Below are 20,938 nucleotides of genomic sequence, written 5' to 3' on the forward strand. Positions count from 1 at the left end.
TCATTTCTGAGATGGAGGCTGAAGAGGAGGAGGAGGTGCAGGAGCTGTAGAATGCGGGGGCAACAGTGATTGACCCAGGGCCCGCAATCCTCAGTGTCGGGAGGACATGTTCAGTCCTAAGGTCCGACTGGGTCCCGGCTTTCATTATGTCAACACAGTGTGCCGTCAGCGAGGTGTACTGTCCCTGCCCACAAGCAGTTGTCCACGTGTCCGTGGTTAGGTGGACTTTCCCAGTAACTGCGTTGTTGAGGGCATGTCTAATGTTGTGGGACACGTGCTCGTGTAATGCGGGGACGGCACACCGGAAGAAATAGTGGCGGCTGGGGACCGAGTACCGAGGGATGGCCGCCGCAATCAGGTTGCAGAAAGCTTCCGTCTCCATGAGCCTAAAAGGCAACATTTCCAGCGCAATCATTTGTGAAATGTGTGAATTTAGTAGTGTGGCCTGTGGGGTGTTGGCTGCATATTTGCGCTTGCATTCCAAGGACTCAGGTAGGGACAACTGAATGCTGAGCTCGGACAAGGAAGTGGACGTGCTTGCTGATGATGCTAGTTGAGAGTGTTCAACGACAGATGCAGGGCGGAAGGCATCTTAGCATGCGCCATGGACAGGAAATTTGTGTGCACGCACAACAGTAGAACAAGCAGTGGTGTCACCTGCACACACTGTTGCTGGACCCTGGGGTTCGGCCCACTTAGTCGGGTGTTTTGCTGCCATGTGCCTGATCATGTAGGTGGTGGTCAGGCTGCTAGTTTTGCTACCCCTGCTGATGCTGGCCTGGCAGGTGGTGCAAATGGCCTTTTTGCGGTTATCTGCAGAGTCTTTAAAAAATAACCAGACTCGGGAAGACCTAACAGTTGTACTGGCAACTTCAGTTACAAGGAACGCTTTCCTGCCTTGTGTCTGCGGCCACCACACTTCTTCTTCCTGCCTGTTGTGGTGCTAGGCTTCCCTCCCCTGTGTCCTGCTGTCCTCGCTCTGTATGTCCCCCTGCCAAGTTGGGTCAGTTACTATATCATCCACCACCTTGTCTTCCACTTCCACACCCTGGTCCTCCTCCTGACTTTCTGGCTAGAATAGCACGAGAAAATAGACCTCAAAATTTGTTCAATTTCTCCTGAGTATGTCGATACCCCATATGTGGGGGAAAACTACTGTTTGGGTGCATGGTAGGGCTCGAAATAAAAGGAGCACCGTTTGACTTTTTGAATGCAAAATGGTCTGAAATCAAGAGCTGACACCATGTTGTATTTGCAGAGCCCATGATGGGCCTAAACAGTGGAAACCCCCCACAAGTAACCTCAGTTAGTAAACTAGTCCCTTTAAGGAATTTATCTAGATGTGTGATGAGCATCTTGAAAGCACACATGCTTCACAGAAGGTTGTTACTACACTAAACTGAAAATGAAAAAATAAATATTTTTCCCGCAAAAATGTACGTTTTTCATTTTGACAAGGATAGCAGGAGAAAATGGACCCCATAATTTGTTGTGCTATTTCTCCTGAGTACGCCGATACCCCATATATTGGGGAAAACTACTGTTTGGGTCCACGACAGGGTTCAGAAAGGAAGGAGCCCAGTTTGACTTTTGAAAGCAAAATTGTCTGGAATCGAGAGCGGAAGCCTAATCTCAGTTAGGAAAATAGTTACATCAAGGGATTTATCTAGATGTGTAATGAGCACCTTGAAAGCACAGGTGTTTCACAGAATGTTACTACGTTGAACTGTGAAAATGAAAAAATATATATTTTTCCCACAATAATGTTGTTTTAGCCCCAAATTTTTTCATTTTCGCAAGGATAGCAGGAGAAAATGCCCCCAACCTTTGATGTGTGTATGTTATTAACCCATTGGTGAGAGAAAACTACTGTTTGGGTGCACAGCAGGGCTTGGAAAGGAAGGAGTGACGTTGGAGATCAGACTTTGACGTCATGTCACATTTGGAGAGCCCCTGATGTGCCTAAACAGTGGAAACCCCATACAAGTGACCCTATATTGGAATTTATCTATAGTGTTTTCCTGGTATGTGAATTTTATAATGTGGTGGCATATGTAAGTTATGTTGAGTGCATCAGGTAGGCATATGTAAGTTGTGTACAGTGCATCAGGTTGGCATATGCGAGTTGTGTAGAGTACATCAGGTTGGCATACGTAAGTTGTGTAGATTGCATCAGGTTTTCATACATGAGTTGTACAGAGTGCATTAGGTTGGCATGTGTGAGTTGTTTAAAGTACATCAGGTTGGCATTCGTGAGTTGTGTAGAGTGCATCAGATTGCATATGTAAGTTGTGTAAAGTACATCATTGGCATATGTAAGTTGTGTAAAGTGCATCAGGCTGGCATATGTGAGTTGTGTAGAGTGTGTCAGGTTGGCATATGTAAGTTGTGTAAGTCATAAATAAATTTAGTAGCCCGTGGATGAGTGGTACAGTTTGAAACATTCTTTTACACACAATCCAGGTTTGTTCGGGCAGGTGTCGCATTGATAAGTGGTGTCCTTTATTATCCCTCGTTTGTAACACACTTGGCACTTTTTTCGCACCATTCTTTTCTTTAAAGTTTGAGGGACCTCATCTAGGAAATGTTGCCCTGGTACAATATGGGTACATTCAGTTCCAGAAGAACTGGGGCCCACTCCTTCCTGACTTCCAAATGTTAGGGCCTTGATCGCTACCTCCTGGAACTGAAGAAATGTGGCTGCCTGGACATTGTGACACAAAAGAGTTATACAATGCCATCTGTAGGATGTGCACGGCCAGCTTCTTCTACCACACCGTAGCTTCTCACTTGGCACTATAGGGCAGGAGGGCTTGATCATATTTTTATTGTATCCCAGGACAAAGTCTGGTTTTGTGGATCTGTGTAGAGGTACCTCGTTTAGCGGTCGGAGTGCTGCCACCACCACGTATTGTGGTCAAGAAAAGGACATCCCTCTTGTCTTTGTACTTGACCACCAGCATGTTATCGCTACATTGGGCTCGGCTCTCACCCTTTCTGGGCAGCTGTCCAATTAGTGACCTAGGAAGTCCTCTGTGAAGACCTGGGGTCTTCTGTGGGCATAACGCTACAACACAGGATGTGGATACAAACACATGGCCATGCACACGGTGAACAAGTCTGTAGGACAGTGTTCACACCACCAAAAGACTGAAAAACACAAGGACACAGTAAAACAAACGTATAAAAAGACTCTGTTGTAAAAAGGTAAAAGTAAACAGCAAGTGCTAGTAGAAAGATGATAAAAAACAGGGTATTTGGTTGACATGTTTTTTGCAAAAAATGTATATTAACCCGCTCTACCAACATCAAGGTAACCCACATCAAGGGTGGGCCATGCACATAAATGCCGTTCTCTGCAGCGTGTCCACATGGACATTACCTGTCAGATCTGCTCATATAGGTACTATACACATGATCAGTTTTTAAATACATCAGATAGGGACTGCTCTGATGTGGGTTACCTTGACGTTGGTAGAGCGGCTTAGTATACATTTGTAGCGCCCCGAGGGTTCGGCCGCTACAGGGGTATTGCACCTCTGCCAGAGGTGTGGTATTCCACTCCCGGGTAAGGATGGAGTATGGACCAGGACTCGTTTAGCTGCATGCACCACACACACCCCATTTCCGAGGGACAGCTCAACGGTGCTCCCACTAGACAGAAGTGCAGGCACGACCGACTATGTCCCAGTCTGGAGTGGGGAGGGGGGTGGAATACCCAGTGCTGTAGGAGCAGATAGGGGTTGGTTCCTGAGCGTAGGTAGGAGCCCATTGGTTGCTGGTCACCTGGGCTCATGGTCAGAGGGAGGTATAAAAAGTGGGCACCATCTTAGATCTAGGTTCAGTCTGTGCAGAGAGAGGAGAAGACAGGGAGTAGAGGCTCTGTAGGAGCTCTACTCCAGGAGGGCCTAGTGAGAGGCCGAGGAGGAGGTGAAGGGGAGCTGTGGTGTCTCCTCAGCCCAGCTCCACGAGAAGGGAGGAGAAGAAGGAACAGGAAAGAAGGAGGAGAGACAGAGAAACAGAAGGGCTCAGGAACAAGAAGGCAGAAGGGACCCTAAGAACCCACGAGAATACAGGGTGAAGGGTCAGGCAGATTAAGGGTGCCGGACCCCAAGTTGGTGGAGGAGAAACTACCCTCAGCCAAAGACCGGACGTCGTGACCATTTATTGGTGCGACACCTCATCAAACCTACTAGGAAGGCACCATATAGGACAGCGGAGGACGGGGCCCACGTTTAACCGCACAAGTCCGCGGTAGCTGGACAAAAGTGGGTCACTGGTGAGGCAGGCCAGAGGAAGGATTAAAGGGGGTCCTGAGCCATACTTCTGAGCTGCCTGGGAGTTGACCGAGCCCCTCACCTGGTGGACGTAGCACGGCTCGGGCAGTCATTCCCTGCAGAAGTGACTTGGATATTAACCATGAGTAAAGACCCTGGACTGCAGTACGTTGTCTGTGTGCTTTTTCGTTCCTCCGGCATTACCGGTACTGGGACTCTCACCACCATCACTCCCACCATACACTACACTGCCCTGGGGCCGCACTCTTTCCGTGGGGAGTCACACCATCCCAGCTGCACACATCATCGGCCCCAGCGGTCTGCCCTGCAGTGGCGGTTCCTGATAACCGCAATCCACGGGTGGCATAGTCGGACATTATCTAAAACATCTAAAAGACTGCCACCGGTCTGACCACCCTGAGCCACGGGACCGGGTCGCCACTACTACCCCCATCGTCTCCCTATTGCCCGGTTCCGAGTGCCCCACGGCCCAGGGGGCGAGTCACATTGTTTGCAAAAAGCATGTCAACCAAATACCCTGTTTTTTATCACCTTTTTACTAGCACTTGCTGTTCACTGTTACGTTTTTACAACAGAGTATTTTTATACGTTTGTTTTACTGTGTCCTAGTGTTTTTCAACAGAGTGTGAGGGTAAAACAGAGTGGCAATACTTTATTGAACCACAAAGCGGACAATAAACACATAGAACAGTCCCAGCAAAATACCCAAGATGGTACAACATTACACAGTCTCACCCTTCCTTCTCACCCTGCCTGGGAAAGAACAGCTGCGACTTTGGAGACTTCCAGGCCTGACTACCTCAACCAGTGGCCCCCCGCTTCTGGTGGGCCCCCACGGAGAGAAGGTAGCGGCAAGCTTAGGAAGCTACCAGTCCATCGAGGTACAAGGCCAGGAGACCCGATGGTCCCAACCTGGCCTCTCTGAGAGTTTCCATGGAGGCAGATGACCAGCGGGTCACAAGCTGGCTTCTCCTGAATGTCTCCATGGGTTTCAGGTGACCTATTGGGTCCCTCCTGACAACATATCCATGGGGCCAGGTGACTTCCTAGTCCCACCCTGGTCTCCCCAAAATGTATCCATGGTCTCTCTGATGGTCAGTGAAGCAGATCCGTATCTTTCCAGTTAGGGCCGTACCCTTAGGCTAGAATCATATACAATTCAATTCTGTGTCCCTTTCGGTAATGCCATGCAATCCATTTACTGTCCTGAAGGATGTCTCTCATTCTCCTTGTAAAGTCTTTCTGATGCTCCTTGATTCTGCTTCCCCAGTCTGACTGCTACAAAAACACATGTCTCTTCTGCTTCTCTGGGATCAGCACCCTGAATGGCAGAACTGCTCTCACCATGTCCCCCCAAAGCTAGGTGTGCATTAGTGGAGGTATCTTTCTCATGTCGACCGCATCACCTTGGTCTACAGGTAAGACTGCCTGTGGTGAAGGCTCTGCCGAATCTTCTTTCAACACTTACACAATGGGCCTAGACGATTTTTGAACAATGGTTAGAGACTCCTTAGATACTAATGAGATTAGTGGAAGGCTGGACACTTTACAAGTTAAATTAGTGTACATAAACTGATGATGAAGCAGAACATTATTAAAACACAGCCAGCAATCTCTAATAAAGTACAATATGATATTTATCTTGGATTAACAAATCTAATCTGGCTAATTACAATTTTAAGTTGTATCGTCACATTGCTCCCCGAATCTTAATTAGCGAGACATGACAGGATCCCAATTGTCCTTTTCCACTTATTGGAGGAAGTCCATCATCATGTCTTTAAGCACAGACACGAATGTAAGAGGTCTCATCTTCATGAGAACAAAACTTTGTATCATCCAGTTTCCTCAGAGCATATTCCATGTCTTCCTTGCAAATAAACTCCACACGTAATTGATGAAAACAGACTGGTAAACATTGCATCCATACACGCCGTCCTCAGCATCCTGTGGTTCCTGAATTAAATCTGATGAGTGTCGGTGACCTGGTATTCAATCCGTTGAAGCTGGCACAGCTCCTGTAGTTGCCGTTTCTTGTTGCTGCTGTATATCCTCTCTGGTCACATAGAACAGTCCCAGCAAAATACACAAGATGATAAACACTACACAGTCTCACCCTTCCTTCTCCATCCGCCTGGGATAGAACAGCTGCGACTTTTCAGACTTCCAAAGTTGACTACCTCAATCAGTGGCCCCCCCGCTTCTGAAGGGCCCCCACAGAGAGAAGGTAGCGGCAAGCTTAGGAAGCTAGCAGTCCATCGAGGTACAAGGCCAGGAGACCTGAGGGTCCCAACCTGGCCTCTCCCAGAGTTTCCATGGGGTCAGATGACCGACGGGTCACAATTTGGCATCTCCGAATGTCTCCATGGGTTCCAGGCGACCGTTGGGTCCCTCCTGGCAACCCCAAACATATCCATGGGGCCAGGTGACTTGCTCGTGCCACCCTAGTCTCCCCAAAATGTATCCATGGTGTCAGGGAGATATTGAGGAATACTGAAAGTCTGACATAGATATTGACCATTTCTCTCAGGCCTTTTCTTCACCCCCTCCCTTATCCATCTGTAAGGTGCCCCAGCGAGGTAGTCGTGGGCGAGCTGTAGCCCCCTCTCGCTATGGCACCCTACAGACAATACGTGTCCTCTCTCTGAAGTGTGGCTGTGTATGTAGTGCTCTTCACTTACTTCACGCCATCCGATCGTGGCTGTCTCCAGGCAATTTTCTTCTGGGACTAGGGCAGCAATAATTTCAGAGGACACGAGGTTCTTAACCAGAACTTGGACTTTACTTGGGGAAGAGGAATATTTACAGTATTTACAGTCAGATATAATGGATAAGGCCCGACAGGTAATCATCTCCCTCACAGGCGCCGTTAACTGCTTCAGCCCTGGTTCCCTCTTTAAGCGGAGCATCTCTGTGGCTATAATTCCTGGCCCTAGAGACTCCTTTGTATTAACAGTGAACGGATCCGATATCTCTCCCCCACGTCTTGGCTTGGAGTACTGTTTAGCTTCCTCTGCTGCCTGCAGACCAGAAGTGCCCCGTGTCCTCACTACGCTTTGGTGAGTTTCTACGGCGAGCGAACAGGACTCGTGCTCTTGCGTGGGGAGAACTGCGCACTGGGATCTCACTGTCTGAGGGTTCGGAGCTCCCGTCTACCCTAGCAGCCACTATAGTAAGGCTGTCTCATCAGGTCGCAATCCCTTCTTGTACTACTCTATCACTTCCTGATTCAGGAAATTAAAACAGAGACTTTCCTAATATGCCCACCCTCAGTGAGCTGTCATCACAGAACCTTAACCCATCACTGTCTATAGCTCGGCTAGCAGACTCATCCTGACATCTGCACCCCGAACAGTGGCATCTTGTGGCTGTTTTCAGGTACTACAGCCCAGAAGGAACTATACCAGGAACAAGCTCTATATCTCTCTAGGCTTGATAAGGGCACTAAGTTCCCCCTCTGCTCTACCAACCGGACCACTAAAGCTAACCCCCTTAGCTTGGCCTACCACAGTTGGGGAGGTCTGTCTTCAGGAACTCTTCCTTTTACTCTCTCAGTCTCAAGGGAAGGCTACGCCCTTCCCCACTATTACATTCCCCGACACTTTAATGTTGGTCGTCCCTGACCACACTAGGCAATAAACATCAATCAACAGTTATAAAATTACATTACTAAATTTTACTAAAACATTCTTAGTAAGCGACTGGTCCTGAGGTCATCTTCTTGGATGGAAGACCGGCCCTTCTCGGTTAAGGGCCCTGGAACAGCAATTCAGGACAGTCCACTATCAACTTTTTCAGAGGCACCGGTCCTTCTTGGTAAGGACCCTGGAAACGAAGTGTCCATGTCCACATTTTTAAATCAGGTCAACTCTTCAATAGCCCTTAATCCCCTCCTGGGGCTACATTCTGAGGCACACCGTCACAGGTAACACCCTGTGAGTCTCTTTTCTTCTTGGCCCTAGCGGGGGTCACCGGTTCTTCCCGCTAGGCCGCAAGTCTCTTAGATTCGGAGGATATCCATCCTCAAGGTGTGCCTCAGCAATTTAAATTTCAGCAGAAAAAGGCGCAACAAGCGCAACAAAAAGAAAACAAAAATAAAAACAAAAAGAGCAGCTCTCCCGGGCACGCAACTTTTGGGTGCTGCTTAAGGCCTTCCTGGCCTAGGAGGTAGGGGAACAGTCCTCCATTTTTTTTTTTTTTGTTTCAACTGAAGTCAACATGGGGCACTTCGCCCCCACTGGGTAACAGTCCCAAACTACAGAAAGGACCACCACCGATGGGTCCTAGTAGGAGAAGAAGTGAAAGATCAACGGACCTTTTAGCCCACTTAGCTCACTTCTTCCGGGCCTCCCTCTGTTCCCTCATGAAGGCAGCCCATGCTGCAGATGAAGGTGGCTTCCTTCACTTCCACGGCTGATCGGGGTATCTGCTAGGCCCGGGGTCCTCGTCCGAGGACGTAGCACTGCCACAGCCGACCTGGGTAGGGCCGTAGCTGGTGACAGAAAAATGATGGACCTCCTGGCTAACACCAGCCTGAGTCTCTCTGGCAGCCCCCTGCTCAACTGCCTCAGCCCCTCCTGGGTGTTGTGGTGCCGACTCCTTCTCTGGCACCTCACTAAGGAAATCGGCTTCCTTGCTGCTGGCGACATCCTCCTCCTCGTCGCTCACAATATCTCTCCACTGCCGCCTCCCAGGCTCCTCTGTCGGTGGAGTACTGGCCTTAGGTGGGGACAGAAAGCCTTTAGGGGCTTCCCTAGCCCAGCGTTGCTTAGCCTCTCTTTTGGCCCTCCTCTCGAAGACCTGTCGGTCCTTCTCTAGGACGTCTTCCCATTTATATGGGCGGGTGACCGCAGCCGCATACCACCCGTTTTGGCACTCACATTTTACAAAGTGCACGATGTCCCCCACGTGCAGGTTGTGTAAACGGTCAGGCAGATAGTCCCGTTTTACCGCCTCACGGGACACGAACACCTCGTGCCCGGTCCATTCTTCTTCCAGAAACCCGTACCCCTCATGGATACGGAATTCTATGACCCGCCCCCGGGTCTGAGCTTCCTCCACTGACTCCCTTCTTGCCGCGTTGGACCCCTCCAGCCAGCCTCTCAGGAAGGTATCGGTCCATCGCCGCTGTTCTCGCGCGGTCATCGGGGGGTCCCGGGTAGCCCACTTAGGACTCCTGGGCTCGGCGTACCGCTCTGCCGAGGGGGAATGTAGGGCCTCCAAGGCCAACGACCAGAAATTCTCCCGCGGGGCCTTTCTTTTAGGGGGCTTCCCTTCCGCACCGTCCCCTGAAGGCCTGGGGGCCTCTGTTGCCACGGAAACTACTGGGGCAGGTACCGCAGACGTGACCGGCCGCTGGGGCATGGACCGCTCACCTTCTGTAAGCTTCGCTGCAGCTATTGCTCCGGCCCCACCTGGATGTTCTCCTCTCTCAGCCGAGGGGGACGTTTCCTCCGGCATCCGGCTCCAGCACCACATGTGAAGCTCGTGGACTAGCAGGCCCAGCTCCGGATCAGGCCTAGTGGCCCACTGAACAGCCACTGGGGGTAAAGGCAGCGGATCGCGGGCAGCGCCTGCCGGCGGACGACTTCCAGCCGCGGCCCCTGGTGTAGTGATCTTCAGGGGTTCCTCCTCACCGCTTGCCTCGCGCACGTTGTCAGGCTCTGGGGCTGCCATCCTCTCAGGACGTCTGCTGCCGCACCTCCTTCTCCTTACGTGCCGGACAGAAAATGGCGCCGGTCGCTTACCGGTGACGCGCGTCCTGCGCGTCCAGATCCGCCTCTTCCTGGGCCGGACTTCTGACGCGACCGCCGTGTCACTCGTCACTCTCGGCTGCTCCGCCTTCAGCCGCGCCCCCTCTCTGCGCGCGCTGATACTCACGGGGCCGGACTTCACTTTGCGCCGCACCCTCTTCCTCACTGGACGTCCCATCCTGGGGTGCATCTTCACCGCTGGGCCCATCCCTCTTCGGGCCGGAACTCGTAGGGGCTGGACATCTTTTCGCGCTCTCCAGCGCCGTCCACTCCCACGATGGGCGGTTCTTCTCCCAGACTTTACCGCCGTCGTCACCATCTTGGAATCCATGCTTCGGGCCGCCATCTTGGGCCGCATGCCTTCCAACACTTTCTCCTCAGTGTTCTGTGTCGTCTCTTCCCCGCTTTCTTCATGCGAGGAGCTCGCATCCTGCCGACTACGCCAAATGTAAGGTGCCCCAGCGAGGTAGTCGTGGGCGAGCTGTAGCCCCCTCTCGCTATGACACCCTACAGACAATACGTGTCCTCTCTCTGAAGTGTGGCTGTGTATGTAGTGCTCTTCACTTACTTCACGCCATCCGATCGCGGCTGTCTCCAGGCAATTTTCTTCTGGGACCAGGGCAGCAATAATTTCAGAGGACACGAGGTTCTTAACCAGAACTTGGACTTTACTTGGGGAAGAGGAATATTTACAGTATTTACAGTCAGATATAATGGATAAGGCCCGACAGGTAATCATCTCCCTCACAGGCGCCGTTAACTGCTTCAGCCCTGGTTCCCTCTTTAAGCGGAGCATCTCTGTGGCTATAATTCCTGGCCCTAGAGACTCCTCTGTATTAACAGTGAACGGATCCGATATCTCTCCCCCACGTCTTGGCTTGGAGTACTGTTTAGCTTCCTCTGCTGCCTGCAGACCAGAAGTGCCCCGTGTCCTCACTACGCTTTGGTGAGTTTCTACGGCGAGCGAACAGGACTCGTGCTCTTGCGTGGGGAGAACTGCGCACTGGGATCTCACTGTCTGAGGGTTCGGAGCTCCCGTCTACCCTAGCAGCCACTATAGTAAGGCTGTCTCATCAGGTCGCAATCCCTTCTTGTACTACTCTATCACTTCCTGATTCAGGAAATTAAAACAGAGACTTTCCTAATATGCCCACCCTCAGTGAGCTGTCATCACAGAACCTTAACCCATCACTGTCTATAGCTCGGCTAGCAGACTCATCCTGACATCTGCACCCCGAACAGTGGCATCTTGTGGCTGTTTTCAGGTACTACAGCCCAGAAGGAACTATACCAGGAACAAGCTCTATATCTCTCTAGGCTTGATAAGGGCACTAAGTTCCCCCTCCCTCTGCTCTACCAACCGGACCACTAAAGCTAACCCCCTTAGCTTGGCCTACCACAGTTGGGGAGGTCTGTCTTCAGGAACTCTTCCTTTTACTCTCTCAGTCTCAAGGGAAGGCTACGCCCTTCCCCACTATTACACATCTTTTGAGAGCTGTCTCCATGAAAATATACAGTATCTTCCTGCGAATTATCACTCACAGCCAAAAGGCCTTACACAAACAAATGCCAGCCAATAGGTGTCACCAAACTTCGTTAAGATGCTAGCCTCTTGTCCCTGGCACAGGGGGGTAATTACTGGCAGGATTGCACTAATTTGCTTGTAACTGGGAAAGTTGCTTTCCCGAGCTTAACAAAGAAATCTCCAGACAATCCGACTACGAAACGAAATATGAAATATTGTAAGTTCCATGCGTCTGACAATAATGAGACCCATATTTCTAGTGACAGAAACAGCCGAGGAATGCATACATTGTTTTTCATTGTTGCAAGCCAAATCAGAGCGCTGTAGTGCAAAAACACCAGAATAGAAGACTGCAGCTATGCGATGTGTGGTCCCTAAATGAAGGTAAAATTATAACTGGAAAAATGTCGCTGTCTGCACGCTTCTGCGATCAACGAGTGATGAGTTATTGCAGAAGTTAGCGTTTTTAATAAAATGTACAGGCTGGAGACCGGCCCACATGATGTCACCACAGGGAGCGTGTGGCCAGATCTCCCCTTAGGTATAAGAGAAATCATGGACAGTACAGACTCACTCATTGCCAGGGGGTATAAGGATTATAAGCAACAGGTCCTGTTCGATAACAGCATAATCAAACTGGGGAGCCCCTACTCCACCTATATGAATCATCACAGTGAACTTTATAGTGTAAGTTTCACCTTTTTATCCTGGTTATTTTATGTAACTGCTTATTTTTTTAATGCCTCCTTTGTAACATCCTTGTATATATTTTTCCTAAACACTGCCTCCCTGTCGGATTAAATATAAAATGTAATTGTTCAGTTTCTTTTGTTCTGTAATCGTTCCCTTCCCAGAACCCATATACGCTACCAAAATGCAGGCGTCCGGCCAGGGCTGTATTATATTTCAAACTCGGTCGATGATGGCAGAGAATAATATTAAAATTGGGCTATCGTGAAGCTGACAGTGACCGTCATGCTGCCATGGCTTACCATCTCTCACCATGCAAGACTGCCAACTTATCTACCAGTCCAAGCTGCGCACTATGCTCATCTACTTGCTGTGTGCATGTCTCTTGTCTGCTGGCTTAGGGCGGCAGCGCTGGAACTTCCTGATTCTTAAAGTTACTGTGTGCACAGTCCTAATGCGTCCCCAGCCTATTGCTGTGAGTCACTGGATACTTAAACCCCCTCCACCCAGTGGGAGGTACCTGAGCAACACTTTATTACAGTGTGTTCTGTGCAACTGTGAGTTGCCAGATCCTGTCCTGAATCTTACCTGTTTCTGCCACCCTGGGGGCTGAGTACCTAGGCTCGTATCCGTATCTTGTTCCTGTCTGAACTGTGTCCTAGCCCGTTACCTGTTTGTCTCTATGTCCGATTCTTACCTTTTCCTGCAGTGTCTGAACCTGCACCTAACTCCAACTCATTGTCTCTGTACTTCTGTTTGTGAGTTCTGTGTCCACTCGCTACTTCATAGCAAGTACCTTGTGTGTATCTGGCTCTGCTTGTTCTGTTTCCCTGCCTCCGTATCTACCTATTGTGTTCTAGTTATCATCCTGTGTTTTCCCATCACTGTCTGTTCCATGTGAACAGAGCCCTGTCATGTCTGACCGCTCCTGCAGCATTCCCACCCGTCCGAAACTGCGGCTCTGCTCTGCCCTGCTCTGCTTCTCGTCCGCACCTGCGGCTCTGCCCTGTCTTGCTCTGCTCCGCTTCCCGTCCGTACCTGCGGCTCTGCCCTGTCCTGCTTCCCGTCTGGACCTGCAGCTCTGCTCTGCTTCCCATCCGCACCTGCACAGAATCCACAGAAGGATCACTCCGCTTGAGTGGCACCTGGATCACTTCCATCGTCCCTCCTCAGATCGCGGAGTTGACTGAGCCGCCGTGCGTCCGGGGTCGGATTGGGCGTAGCCCTTAGTTACGCCCTTCCAGGCATTCCTCGGCCCATGGCCCAGTGGGACCACTAACCACGCTCACGCCAAACAGTCCAGGCGTGAGCGTAACAGCGTAAACACAGATTCTGGGCTTTGGAACGCAGAGGTGTGATGCCCTACTCTCACTGGTTGCTTGCCGATAGCCACGTAGCGAGTAGTCTGGATCGCGTGCTTCTGATTCCGGATGAAATACTGACAGCGTGATGGCACAGTGAGATATCGCGTGATCTCCCCGGTGTCGTCGCTGTCTGGAATCCCTGACACATAGTCTCTCTGATGGTCACTGGAGCAGATCCGTATCTTTCCAGTCAGGGCTGTACCCTTACGCTAGAATCATATAGAATCCAAATCTTTGTCTCTTTGGGTAATGCCATGCAATCCATCTACTGTCCTGAAGGATGTCTCTCATTCTCCTTGTAAAGTCTTTCTGATGCTCCTTGATTCTGCTTCCCCAGTCTTACTGCTAAAAAAACACATGTCCCTTCTGCTTCAGTGGGCTCAGCCCCATGAATGGCAGAACTGCTCTCATCCTCCCCCCTACCCCCAAAGCTAAGTGTGCATTAGAGGAGGTATCTTTCTCAGGTCGACTGCATCACCTAGGTCTACATGTGAGACTCCCTGTGGTGAAGGCTCTGCTGGATCTTCTTTTAACTCTTACACAATGGGCCTAGACAATTTATGAACAATGGTTAAAGGCTCCTGAGATACTAATGAGATGAATTATAATAATAATAATTTTTATTTATATAGCGCCAACATACAGTATTCCGCAGCACTTTACAATTAAGTAGGGACATATACAGACAATATAAACAATACAATGTATAACATTTCAACAGTTACATGAGGAGTGAGGGCCCTGCTCGCAAGCTTACAATCTATATGGAAATGGGAGGACACAATAGGTAGAACATGCTCATCAGTCAGTATCTGTCTAAGAGCAGTTACCGTGTGCTTTTTGGTGCATGGAGGATGTGGAGACAGATGAATGTGCAGGGGCAGATTAAGATTAACATTTAGGAGGGGACAGGGGAGAGTTAGGTTGGTGAGTTGAGGTGATAGGCTTGTCTAAACAGGTGTGTTTTTAAAGCGCTAGATATTAGTCGGATCGTTTGGGGCAGAGCATTCCAGAAAACTGGCGCGACAAGAGAGAAGTCTTGGAGACGGAGGTGTGAGGTTCGGATTAAGGAGGATGTTAGTTTTAGATCAGTTGCAGAACGGAGGGCACGGGAGAGTGATAGATAGAAATGAGGGATGAGATATAGGGCGGTGCAGAAATGTGGATAGATTTGTGGGTGAGAGATGAGTTTGTATTGTATTCTGTGGTGAATGGGTAATCAGTGCAATAACTGGCACAGGGTAGAGGCGTCGGTGAAGTGGCCTGATAGAAATACGACCCTGGCTGCTGCATTCAGAATGGATTGGAGAGGAGAGAGTTTGTTTAGAGGGAGACCGATTAGAAGAGAGTTGCAGTAGTCCAGACGAGAGTGAATAAGAGTAACAATAAGAGTTTTTGCAGTATCAAAGGTGAGAAAAGGTCGGATTCTGGAGATGTTTTTAAGGTGCAGATGACATGAACGAGTGAGTGATTGTATATGGGGAAGAAAGGAAAGTTGTGTGTCAAATATGTCTCCAAGACAGCAAGCTTGCTGCTTGGGGGTTATGGTGGCACCACCCAAGGAAATTGAAAAGTCAGATTAGTGGATTGCTGGACACTTTACAAGTTAAATTAGTGGACATAAACTGACGAGCAAGCAGAACATTAATAAAACACAGCCAGCAATCTCTAATAAAACACAATAGTGTATTTCTCTTGAATTAACAAATCTAATCGTCTGGCTAATTAAGTTTTTGAGTTGTATCATCACATCCGCTCTGATTTTTACACACAGCACCGCATGCTGCGGTAGCTGTGGCAGATAGGAACTTGAAGAGTCAGATGTTGGTATAAAAGTTATCTACACAGAGGTGATAACTTTGAGCTATCAGAAGGTGCACCACATCCCACACAATTTTCCCACTGACTCCCAGGACAGGGGGGCATTCAGGGGGTTGAATCCTGTGTCCTCTTCAAAAACCCTAAATGTGTGGGTGTACCCTGGGGTACTCTTGCACAGCTTGTAGAGTTTAATTCCATACCTATCCCTCTTACTGGGCGGATATTGTCAGAATTTGAGCCTCCCCTTGAGATGTATTAGGGACTAGAGATGAGCGAACTCGAACTGTAAAGTTCGGGTTTCGTACCGGACACCTAGTGTCTGGCACTGAACTCTGAACACAGACATTTTACCGGAAGTCCGGTTTACTGTTCAAGTTCGGATGCCAAATAAAGTGTGTCGTAAGCCTGCAGTGCAGCTAATCAACAAGCTTTTAGGCTGTGGACATTTCCGGAGCCATCAAAGCCATGTCAAGTGTTGGCATGGCTATGATTGGCCGGCACATCATGTGACTGGCCTGTATAAATGCGAGATCACTGTTACGATACTGGCGTAGTACTGCTGGAAACCAGTGGCTGAAGAAGCACAAGCAGGAACAGCAAGCGGTAGTAGTTCTTGTATTTAGAAAAAAGAGTTGTAGGAAACAATCCATAGATAGGTGAAAACAATCTAGGTAAGAATGTTCAGGAGCTTGGAGACTGGAAATAGGCTAACAGCTAGACACAATTCTCAAGCAATCAGTGAGAGATCCATGCAGCTCTAAGTAGGCCCAAACAGGAAACAAGATGGATCCCACAGGTTCAGAATCTGCCATCTTAGTAAAGGGCAATTGCAGAACACAACATCAGCCTTCAGTGGTAAGGAGTGGGATTGCAGCACAATTAATAAGGTGAACAATAGCAGCCACTAGTGGTCAAACTGTAGAAGGACAACTGGAATCCTGACAATCACGGGTGCCTTCGCCATTCTGCACTGCTTAACATAGGGGCAGGATGCAGCTGGAATGAGGGACAGTGTTAGGTTCTGTGTGTGGGCACTCTGCAAAAAAAGCCTCTCTGTGTGTGAACTCTTCACCCATGACTGTGGGAGTATTATTTGTAAAAAATATTTTTTATACTCTGCACTCGTGTCTGTGAGAGTAGTGTGCTTAAAAACAAATTTTTCTACTCTGCACCCTTATCTGTCAGACTAGTGTGCCTAAAAACAAATTTTTCGCCTGTGCATCCATGTCTGTGGGAGTACTTTCTGTAAAAAAACAATTTTTCGATTCAGCACCCATGTCTGTGGGACTAGTGTGCCTAAATACAAATTTTTCTAATCTGCACCCATGTCTGTGGGAGTACTGCACATAAAAACACATTTTTCCACTCTGCACCCATGTCTGTGGGAGTAGTGTGCCCAAAAACACATTTTTCCACTCTGCACCCATCTGTTTGAGTAGTATGCCTAAAAACAAATTGTTCTACTCCGCACTCGTGTCTGTGGGAGTAGTGTGCCTAAAACAAGTGTTTCTACTCTGCACCTGTGACTGTGGGAGTAGTGTGCCTAAAAACACATTTTTGCACTCTTCACCCATGTCTGTGGGAGTAATGTGCCTTAAAAAAATTGTTTCTAATCTGCACCAGTGTCTGTGGGAGTACTGTGCGTAAAAACACATTTTTATAATCTGCACCCATGTCTGTGCGAGTACTGCACGTAAAAAAAATATTTTTCTATTCGGCACCCGTGTCCATGGTAGTAGTGTGCCTAAAAACATTTTTTTGCAATTTGCACCCATGTCTGTGGGAGTACTGTGCATAAGAAAAAAAATATTTCTATGTGACGGGGTGTGAGACAAAGCAGGCAGAGACAGCAAGCCGATGAACAATCCAACAATCTTTATTGGGACTAGGGGAATATAACACCAAACGTAGCTATAATTCCTTAGCATCTTCAAGGTAGCCACACAAAAAAGGGACAAATCCGGGGGCGCTACCCGGTAATCCGATGCTATAGACAATGTAACAGTCTCAGACTAAGTCCTCAAATCCAGCAGGGTGGTAAAACATCACAATCCCACATGGCAACTGATCTCCAATCTCCAATAGTCCAATGGATCTCCAATAGTCCATAAACGGCACCAGAATCTGGCCTCAGCAACAGATCCTAGCCCTTCACACAGCACACCACCAACTAACTCCAAACATGTGTCTTATTGTTCTCTTTCTCTTGGGATCAGCCCCCTGGTTGGGCAGAGATACCCACACCCCATCCCCTTAAACATTTACCACAGGTAACTCAAAGAATGAAGAATCTTCTAGAACTCCGGTCTCCAGCAGGTCTGCAGACTTGTGTATTTAAGGGAAATGCAGAGTTGGAGGGGACCTCCTGGGTCATCTGGTCCAACCCCCTGCTCAAAGCAGGATTCACTAAATCATCTCAGACAGATGTCTGTCCAGCCTCTGTGTGAAGACGTCCATTGAAGGAGAACTCACCACCTCTAGTGGCCGCGTGTGCAAAGCAGTCATCAAAGCAAAAGGCGGCTACTTTGAAGAACCTAGAATATAAGACATATTTTCAGTGGTTTCACACTTTTTTGTTAAGTATATAATTCCACATGTGGTAATTCATAGTTTTGATGCCTTCAGTGTGAATGTACAATGTTCATAGTCATGAAAATACAGAAACATCTTTAAATGAGAAGGTGTGTCCAAACTTTTGGTCTGTACTGTATGTCACACAAAATAGTTAATAAATAACATTTCCCACATGTCTACTTTACGTCAGCACAATTTTGGAACCCAAATTTTTTTTTGTTATGGAGCTATAAGGGTTAAAAGTAGACCAGCGATTTCTCATTTTTCCAACAAAATTTACAAAACCATTTTTCTAGGGACCACATCACATTTGAAGTCACTTTGAGAGGTCTTTATGACAGAAAATACCCAAAAGTGACACCATTCTAAAAACTGCACCCCTCAAGGTGCTCAAAACCACATTCAAGAAGTTTATTAACCCTTCAGGTGCTTCACAGGAATTTTTGGAATGTGGAAGAAAAAAATGAACATTTAACTTTTTTCACAAAAATGTTACTTTAGACCCAATTTTTTTTTATTTTCTCAGGGGAAAAAGGAAAAAATGGACCCCAAAATTTGTTGTGCAATTTCCCCAGGGCACACAGATACCCCATATGTGGGGAAAAAACACTGTTTGGGCGCACGGCAGGGCTCAGAAGGGAAGGAGCGCCATTTGAATTTTCGATTGTAAAATTTGCTTGAATAATTAGCGGACGCCATGTTGCGTTTGGAGAGCCCCTGATGTGCCTAAACAGTGGAAACTCCCCACAAGTGACCCCATTTTGGAAACTAGACCCCCCTGGGAACTTATCTAGATGGGTGGTGAGCATTTTGAACCCCCAGGTGCTTCACAAATTAATCCGTAAAAATGAAAAAGTATTTTGTTTTCCAGTTTTTCATTTTTATGAATCAATTTGTGAAGCACCTGGGGGTTCCAAGTGCTCACTATGCATCTAGATAGGTGCCTTTGGGGGTCTAGTTTCCAAAATGGGGTCACTTGTGGGGGAACTCCAATGTTTAGGCACACAGGGGCTCTCCAAACGCGATCTGGTGTCCACTAACAAATTGAATGGAAAATCGGCTCAAATTGTTAGCAGACACCATGTTGCGTTTGGAGAGCCCCTGTGTGCCTAAACATTGGAGCTCCCCCACAAGTGACCCCATTTTGGAAACTAGACATCCCAAGGCACCTATCTAGAAGCATAGTGAGCACTTGGAAACCCAGGTGCTTCACAAATTAATCCGTAAAAATAAAAAAGTGTTTTTTTTCCCCACTTTTTCATTTTTACGAATCAATTTGTGAAGCACCTGGGGGTTCCAAGTGCTCACTATGCATCTAGATATGTGCCTTGGGGGGTCTAGTTTCCAAAATGGGGTCACTTTGTGGGGGAGCTCCAATGTTTAGGCACACAGGGGCTCTCCAAAGGTGACATTGTGTCCGCTAACAAATTGGAACCATGTCGCGTTTGGAGAGCCCCTGTGTGTCTAAACATTAAAGCTCCCCGATAAGTGACCCCATTTTGGAAACTAGACCCCCCAAGGCACCTATCTAGATGCATAGTGAGCACTTGGAACCCCTAGGTGCTTCACAAATTGATTCGTAAAAATTAAAAAGTGTTTTTTTTTCCACTTTTTCATTTTTACGAATCAATTTGTGAAGCACCTGGGGGTTCCAAGTGCTCACTATGCATCTAGATAGGTGCCTTGGGGGGTCTAGTTTCCAAAATGGGGTCACTTGTGGGGGAGCTCCAAATATTTAGGCACACAGGGGCTCTCCAAACGCAACATGGTGTCCGCTAAAAATTTGAGCCGATTTTCCATTCAATTTGTTAGCGGACACCATGTCGCGTTTGGAAAGCCCCTGTGTGCCTAAACAGTGGAAACCCCCCACAAGTGACCTCATTTTGGAAACTAGACCCCTCAAGGATTTTATCAAGGGGTATAGTGAACATTTTGAACCCAGAGGTACGACACAGAATTTGATAACATTAGGTCATCATATTGAATAAGTTGTCATTAGTCTTAAGCGCAAGTGCTCGCTACTTGAGTTTGCATCGGGTACTCAGGTATGCACCATGTACTGTGTGTGCTCGAGTGACAAGCCCGAGTCCCTGTCCCACATGTTTCACGGTTATTAGACACCCAAAAAAAAACATGCGGGGATCGCTCGTGCATGGCAGGCAATCCCCGCAAAGTTTTTTTGGCCGCGAAGCATATGGGGCGGAGACTCGAGCATGTCACTCAAATACCCACGATACTCAATGCATACCAGAGCACCCGATGTAAACTCAAGTAGTGAGCACTTGCGCTCAATGCTAGTCGCCATATCGTCATCTTTTTTTCTTACTTTTGAAAAAAATCCCAACCCCAACCCTAACCCCAACCCCAGCCCTAACCCTAGCACAACCCTAACCCTAGCACAACCCTAACCCGAGAGTTTATTTTTTACGCCGTTCCTCGTGTGGCATAAGTGATTAGACGACTTTATTCTTCGGGTCGGTGCGATTACAGTGATACCAGAATCATATGGGGTTTTTATGATTGACAGCTGTCACACACTAAAAGATGCATTTTTTGTAAAATCTAGTTTTTGCATCGCCATATTTTGAGAGCTATAATTTTTCCATATTTTGGCAGAGTTATGTGATGGCTTGTTTTTTGCGGGATGAGTTGACGTTTTTATTGGTGCCATTTTCAGGCACGTGACATTTTTTGATCGCTTTCTATTCCGATTTTTGGGAGGCAGAATAAACAAAAAACAACAATTCAGGAATTTTTTTTTTTTTTTTCTGTTTCGCGTGTGGTAAAATTGATAAGGCAGCTTTATTCTTCGGGTCAGTATGTTTACAACGGTACCACATTTATATAGTTTTTCTATGTTTTGGCGCTTTTGCACAATAAAAGCTATTTTATAGAAAAAATAATTTTTTTGCA

Source organism: Phyllobates terribilis, unplaced genomic scaffold (genome assembly GCF_046119375.1).
Source record: "Phyllobates terribilis strain yellow unplaced genomic scaffold, ASM4611937v1 Scaffold_4__5_contigs__length_816908805, whole genome shotgun sequence".
NCBI classification, from domain to species: Eukaryota; Metazoa; Chordata; class Amphibia; order Anura; family Dendrobatidae; genus Phyllobates; species Phyllobates terribilis.